Here is an 8,041-nt window from a genome sequence, read left to right on the forward strand (position 1 = left end):
AGACTGAAGCTTTAAAGCCTAAAGATTTTCAACTGGGATATTTAGTCTATAGCCAGTCATCAGATGGCTAGAAGTCTGGCATGACTAATTCTTCACAGTCCATTTGCTAAATGACACATTATAAAAAAGCAAGTACCACTGAAAAGGATGTGCTTGTTTTCAAGGCCTCAGCTTCATTGTAGACTGACTGTTTTATATTGGTCCTTGTCTAACCATTTTATGGTGCAAGAGGCTCTAACCACATATATATGTTAACGACTCCTTGAAATGTTCTCACATTGCAAGGACCAGAGACACTAGATAAAGTCCAGAGAGGCTGTCATTCTGGCCTCAACATAAAGGCCACCCAGAAGGATCAGGGTTTTAGAATCTTAAGATAAGACTTATTAACCCCTGAGATGCTTATTCTCATACAATAGTTTAACCCCTCTATCACACAATTACAAAACTTGTGCTGAAAAGTAACCAGATCCCAGAAGAATTGAGAATGCTAATTAAGTAAGCTCTGAATGGCTGCTTCAAAATAAAAAGCTGAACACAGAGAGTAGTAACAGAAAGTTTAAAGAAGGATCTAGAAACTATAGTTCAGGTGACAGACACATTGTTGATAATCCGTGTCTTTTAGGGGCTTTGTCTATTTCATCTAATTTGTCAAACTTATTGGCATAAAGTTATTCATAATATTCCCTTATTGTCCTTTTAATATCTATAAGGTCTGTAGTGATTTGACAATATTGGGCCCAATAAAGAGAATTGGTTTAAGAAAGAAAAAAGGAAAAAAAAAATTGAGGTTGATTTGATAAACAATATTGAAGCTATAATTCTTCCAAGAGGCATTCCACCCACTTCAGCTAAGAAATGCAGATGAGGCAAGTGGGGGAGGGGCAGGGGAAAAAGAAGTTTTTTATGGTTCTAGTGATGGGGCTGTCGGTCAGATTAGCTGCCCATTTGTCTGCAAGCTGCTTTCTCCTCCCATTCGGTGTTACTGGCCATCACAGTGCAGCTGCTGGCCAGGAAGCCTGAGGAAGGGGCTCCCTCTGGAGCTGATGGCAGTGGCACTTTGGAAAGTGCTAGCAGGGGGTGAGCTATAAAAAACAATTTGGTTTGGGGACAAAAGGTATCAATCAAAGCAATGTCATCAACCCTTGATTTGGATGGGAGAGAACTTTTTGGGTCACCTTGGAAGCAGGAAAGGAACAGACAATATCATTTTATTTAGTTATCCTAGTCTAGTGGACTCAAGGGTCTAATTTAATAGGAAAGCCATGCACGACTGCTCCACAAAGCTCCTCCTTTAGTCATGTCCTTTGGTGAGGTAGGAGAAAACAAACTCACACTATCTCAAATTGCCAGAAATCACCGGATTCTACCTTTAGAAGTAAATTCTGTTAAAGTTTCTCCTAAGTCTGACAGGGCTTTTGGAAAGCAATTATGGATCTAAAATGAAAGGAATAAAGTTAGGACAGGGACTGCTGTTAGTGAGGGGACTAAGGAAAAGCATTTTGCCTTTCCAGGCAAAGCATCTGAAGTGAGAGAAATAGCAAACAAAGAATTGGGCCATCTCTGAATTAAATCAAAGCTTAATTTAAATAGTTCTTATAAAGAGCTCCATAAAAGCAGTAGTAGTATTTCCGAGCTAGGCAAGCACTTCTCAAAAGTATTTGTGACACTTTCAAATCAAGGTAATCTGTAGCACTCTTCTGCCAGGGCATATGCACTACTGCCGGGAGCTCTCTTCTTCAAGCAATATTCTACCCTTCAAAACCCCCCAAACATATGCTGCGAAGATATGCCCAGGTTAGACATGTTATGCCATGTTTCCTGGCTAAGTATAAGAAGACTGGTAACAGGCACGGGAAGATTCTAGATGTTATCCTGTATCTAAACTTCTACAGAAGTAAAGAAACATCTGAACCATTTAGTTCCAAATCATAACAGAATTACATGCTTGCTTGCTTGCTTTGGTCTCGGAGTCCTGGAGAAAGGAACTGAATTGAAGTGATCTATCTTGATTAATAAGGATACGACACTATCATTCAGTGTGAGAGAGATGCATTAAAGCACTTAACGATGACCTGTGTGGGCACAGTACTCTGGTACTACATAAAAGGTTGGTCAGAAAGTGGTCTACTCCCTTCTCCAATGATCCAGGAAGTAAACAAGCAGGCGGTCTTCTTGTTTTCCTATTCACCTTACGCTATCCTTTGCAATATGGCCCATGAAATAATAACCTAAAATTAAGGAATCCTGTGGCTAACTATAAATGTTTCCATGTGCATGTATTTTTGTCTATCCGATCTCCCAAATACATCTCAGATTAGTCTGTTTTCTCTCACCCCAATGCCCCATTTTTAAAAAACAGAAGACTGGAGCTGACTTCTACAATGCAATTTTTCTGCCATATACAATGCTGCCTCTCTTTTCCACAAAAGGAATCTCTTGTGGTGGAAATGACCTCCTGAAGCTGTCACACTGGACTCTGATGTAAAATTTGCTTTCTCCTATGTGCTCTTGTCCATTGCTCAAAATACAACAATCTATTACTTACCTTTGTTATTAAGATTTTGGTTGGTCTTCCCAACACTGATGCTAAAGGTGTTTTGAATACAGCAGGCATATTAGTCTCAGGAGGAATACATCCAAAAATTCAGATATACGCCAGCACTAAGAACTTGTAAAACATCTTGCCCATAGAAAGTCTATTAATAAAGAAATGTTGCCAACAATTTTAATGTTGACATCTATTAAGATGTTTATCTTTCTCAACCTTAGAAAAAATTACAAAAGCAGTAACATGAACACTGGAGAAATGCAACTGGAATTGTACTGAAAATACAACTAAGCAAAAACTAAAAAAAAAATAAAACAGCTTCTTCCCACCTTCCAGACATTTTATAATAATAAGATATATAATAAGTGGGTATCCTTCCACATCATATTCTACATGTATATGCTTATATGTATTTTTTTCATCAAAGTAGGATCACATTGTGCATACTGCTTTGTAATGTGTTCTTTTGGGTTAACAATCTTTACCTTGCAAGATAATACATTTTCATCTCATCTAATACTCAGTCTGAATTCAAATCTTCCCAGTTGTCTCTTCAAAAAGATCCTTTGCCCCTTGTCTGTCTAAACCAGGGTCCAATCTAGAAACAAGAATTGATTCTGATTATGTATCTTAAGTCTCTTTTAATCTAAAGTAATCCCTTTTCTCATGACACCAATGTGTTAAGAAGATGGGGGCAGCTGTCCTGCCAAACATCCCATCTTCCAAATTTTTCTAGGTGCTTCTTAAATTTTTTTTTAAAAGATTTTATTTTTAAACAATTTCTATACCTAATGTCGGGCTTGAGCTCACAACTCCAAGATTAAGACTTGCATGCTCCACCGAATAAGCCAGCCAGGTACCTCTCTAGTTGCTTTTTTTTTTTTTTTTTTAAGTTTATTTTTGAGAGAGAGAGAGAGAGAGAGGCAGAGTGCAAGCTAGGGAGGGTCAGAAAGAGAGGCAGACACAGAATCTGAGGCAGGCCCCAAGGCTCTAAGCTGTAGGCACAGAGCCCAATGTGGGGTTTGAATTCATGAACCATGAGACCATGACCTGAGTCTAAGTTGGATACTTAACCAACTGAGCCACCCAAGGCACCCCAAGCATGCAGCTCTTGATCTCAGGGCTGTAAGTTCAAGCCCCATGTTGTATGTAGAGATTAGTTAAAAAATAAAATCTTTAAAATAATCTTAAGGTACTTACATTTGGCTAGAACACATCATAGATGACTAGTATCTTTCATTTTGTATCAAGAGGTATACAACATCTTAGGGCGCCTATGTGGCTCAGATGGTTAAGCGTCCGACTTGGGCTCAGGTCATTCTTGTGGTTCAGGAGTTTGAGCCTTCAGTCAGCCTCTGTGCTGACAGCTCAGAGACTGCAGACTGCTTTGTGGATTCTGTGTCTCCCTTTCTCTCTCTGCCCCACCTGTACTCTGTCTCTCTCTCTCTCAAAAATAAAAAAACATTAAAAAAAATAAAAACTAAATAAAAAAAAAAGAGGCATGTAACATCTGAATGTCTCCCTATCAATGATGTGAAAAACTTACTAGATTATGGTGATGACAGATCTTTTCTCTTTTTTTCCCCAACTTTATTTATGAATAGTTTTAAAGCACAGAAAAGTTGAAAGAACAGTACAATGAACACTAGGGTGCCTACCACCTAGACTGAATAATTGTTAAATTATTTTGCTAACTTTATCAAAAATGTATAAAAATATTTTCTTGACAAACCATTTGAAAATAAATTGCAAACATCAAAAACTTTATCCTAAATATTTCAGAATGCATGATCTAAAAATAATTACATTCTCCTTTTATGATCATACCATTTTGACCCTATGAAATTTAGCAATTATTCCTTATTACCACCTAATATTTAATCCATAGCTAAATGTCCTTAATTGTCCTCTAAAGATTTTTTAAAGTTTTTTTTTTAATGTTGATTTATTTTTGAGACTGAGTGCAATTGGGGGAGGGGCAGAGAGAAAGGGAGATAAAGAATCCAAAGCAGGCTCCAGGCTCTGAGCTGGAAGCCCAGAGCCCAATGCAGGGCTTGAACTCAAAAACCATGAGATCACAACCTGAGCTGAAGTTGGAAGTTTAATGACTGAACCACCCAGAAGCCCCAAGATTTTTTTTAAGTTTATTTATTTTGAGAGAGAGAGAGCATGAGCAGGGGAGGGGCAAAAAGAGAAGGAGAGAGTATCCTAAGCAGGCTCTGCACCATCAGCACTGAGCCCAACGTGGGGCTCAAAGACATGAACCATGAGATCATGACCTAGGCCAAAACCAAGAGCCAGACACTTAGTCAACTAAGTCACCTAGGTGCCCCCAAGGATCTTATATATATATTCTAAAGTTTATTTATTATTTATTTTGAAAGAGAGAGAGCACAAACTGGGTGGGGGGGAGGGGGGAGTTGGGCAGAGAGAGAGAGAGAAAGAGAATCCCAAGCAGGCTTCACACTTGCCAGTGCAGAGCCTGGTGTGGAGCTCTAACCCATGAACCATGCGATCATGATCTGAGCTGAAATGAAAAGTTGGACACTTAACCAACTGAACTACCCAGGTGCCGTGTGTGTGTGTGTGTGTGTGTGTGTATTTTCAAGACAGAAAGAAAGAACACAAGCAAGGGAGGGGCAGAGAGAGATGGGGACAGACAATCTGAAGCGGGTTCTGAGCTGACAACAGCAATGCAGGGCTCAAACTCATGAACCATGAGATCATGACCTGAGCCAAAGTCGGATGTATAACCAACTGAGGCACCCAGGCACTCCCCTTTTTAAAACCAGGATCAAGTCACGATCTCGTGAGATTTGGTTAGGATGCTTTTGGTTGCTTTTAGTTAGATGCTTTAATTTTAGAGGTCTCTTTAGTCTCTTAATGTAGAAGTTCTTCCACATTTCCACTTTTTGTTTAATAATGACATTGACTTTTTGAAGAGATTAGGCCAGGTTAAAAATCTGTTAATAAAGTGCTTTACAACCTATTTGTTCGTTTGTTTTTGAGTAAATTAAAATTAAAGAATTGAGAAGTGCCTGGCTGGCTCAGCCAGTAGAACATGCAGTTCTTGATCTCAGGGTCATGAATTTGAGCCCCATGTTGGATGTAGAGATTACTAAAATAAACAAATTTTTAAAAATTTAAGAAGTGAGAATTTTACATTTTCTTTTGAAACTAGTACCTTATCACAAAAACATAACTGGGAAATACTAACCTAAGGACTATTTGGTAGAGTGACCAAGCATTCCATTTTGCTCAGGACTAAGAAAGCTCCAGGATGCACAACTTTCAGTTATACAACCAGCAAAATCCTAGGCAAACAAAGATGAATTGTTACCCTACTCTCTGGTAATCCTTGGAAGGCACTTGTTGAGGAAATAGTTATATATAAGTGATTGGTTAAAATCATAATCTGGTTCTATTTTAATTATACAAAATGATTATTTATTTAAACTTTTTGAACTAAACTGTCTGAAATGTGTATTAATTATGCATCTACATATAGGATATATGCTTAGGAAAATATCATAACTACAATTCTGTCTTGAGGCGTCTGGCTGGTCATTTGGTAGAGCATGTGACCTTTTTAAAAAAAAACCAAAACATTCATTTTATAATTTTTGAGGGAGAGAGAGAATGTGCATGCATGAGGAGGAGAGGGGCAGAGAGAGAAGGGGACAGTGGATCCAAAGTGGGCTCTGTGCTGACAGCAGAGAGCCTCAGGTGGGGAACTAACTCAGGAACCATGAGATTATGACCTGAGCCGAAGTCAAACACTTCACAGTCTGAGCCATCCGGGCATCCCAGGCATATGACTCTTGATCTCAGGGTCATGAGTTCAAGCCCCATACAAAGCTTAATTTAAAAATAAATTCCACGTCTTACTTCTCCAACTTAAAAAATAATAATAATACAGCAACATCTTTTATCAGTCTCCTATTACTTAATGTTACATCATTGTCAAAATCATACCATAAACTGACAGCCATTGCAGTACTCTGAGCTCTATAGAGACAGGACTAGGGCAAGTAAGAACCAGATGGGCAATGTGTGACTCTGTGTCACACTGGGAAAAAAAAAAAAAAACAACTAAACTAAACATGGGCAAAGAAGATCCTAAGAGGCTGAGAAGCAAAATGTCATTATATGTACTCTTTGTGCAAACTTGCCAGGAGGAACACATGAAGCAACCAGATGCTTCAGTCACCTTCTCAGTTTTACAAAAGCACTCAGAGATGTGGAAGACCATGTGTGATAAAGAGAAAGGTAACTTTGAAGATATGGCAAATACAGACAAGGCAGTTATAAAAGAAATGAAAACCTACATTCCTCTAAAAGGGGAAACAAAATGAAGGTCAAGGATCCCAATGTACTGAAGAAATTACCTTCAGTCTTTTTGTTTTTGAGTACTGGCCCAAATCCAAGGAGAACACCCTGGCCTATGCATTAGTGATGCTGCAAAGAAACAGGGAGAGATGTAGAGTAACACGGCTGCAGAGCATAAGCAGTCTTAGGAAAAGAAGGCTGCTAAGCTGAGGAAAATTACATAAATCAGATTGCTGCAATACCAAAATATGAAAACAAGCCTATGTGGCAAAACAAAAAAGTCATCAAGGCTGAAAACAAGAAAAAGAAGGAAGAGAAGAAAGATGGAAAGGACGAAGAGGATGATAATGAATATGTTGGTACTACTTTTGTTCTTGTCTGTAAAGTATTTAAACTCCCTGTACACAATTCACCCCTTTGAAAGAAAAAGGGGTGAAATCTAAGGCTGCATGAAACTTGTTTTTAAACTGTACAGTTTCAGGGTGCCAGAGTGGCTCAGTCAGTTAAGCTCAGGTCATGATCTCGTGGTCAGTGGGTTCCAGCCCCACATCAGGCTCTGTGCTGACAGCTCAGAGACTGAAGCCTGATTAGATCGTGTCTCCCTGCCCCTCCCCTGCTCATGCTTATGCTCATGCTCTGTCTCTCTCTCTGTGTGTCTCCTTCTCTCTCTGCCCTCCCCTGCTCATGCTCTCTCTCTCTTTTTCTCAAAAATAAACATTAAAAAAAATTAAAATGTACAGTTTCAGGGTGCCTGGGTGGCTCAGCTGGTTAAGTATCCAACTCTTGATTTTGGCTTAGGTCATGATCCCAGGGTGATGGGATCCAGCCCTCTGTGCTGAGTGTGGAGTTTGTTTAACGTTCTCTCTCTCCCTCCCTCTCTCTCTCTCTCTTCCTCTGCCCCTCTCCATGGCTTGCATGCTATCTCTAAAAATAAATAAACTGTACAGTATCTTCTTTTGTATAGTTAAAACACTATCAAAAGTATCTTTACCTAGTCTTGTCCTAGTGGCATTTTCAGCAGCCACTACCTTTGCTGAGTACAGTGTGGGAATGTAAAGTAGCATGGAAATTTAAGAGAGGTTCTTTTTGGCACACAACATGAAGTAGTTATACATGGGGATGAGAGTCTTTTCATCTTCAGTTGTTTCTAATCCATCTTAT

At 39.1% G+C, this 8,041-nt stretch overlaps 1 pseudogene; it reads left to right on the top strand.

Annotated features, from left to right (window-relative positions):
- The first annotated feature begins 6,654 nt into the window (after positions 1 to 6,654).
- On the top strand, positions 6,655 to 7,301 carry LOC102972820 (annotated as a pseudogene).
- The last annotated feature ends 740 nt before the right edge of the window (positions 7,302 to 8,041 follow it).

This window comes from Panthera tigris, chromosome A1 (genome assembly GCF_018350195.1).
Source record: "Panthera tigris isolate Pti1 chromosome A1, P.tigris_Pti1_mat1.1, whole genome shotgun sequence".
Classification (NCBI taxonomy): domain Eukaryota; kingdom Metazoa; phylum Chordata; class Mammalia; order Carnivora; family Felidae; genus Panthera; species Panthera tigris.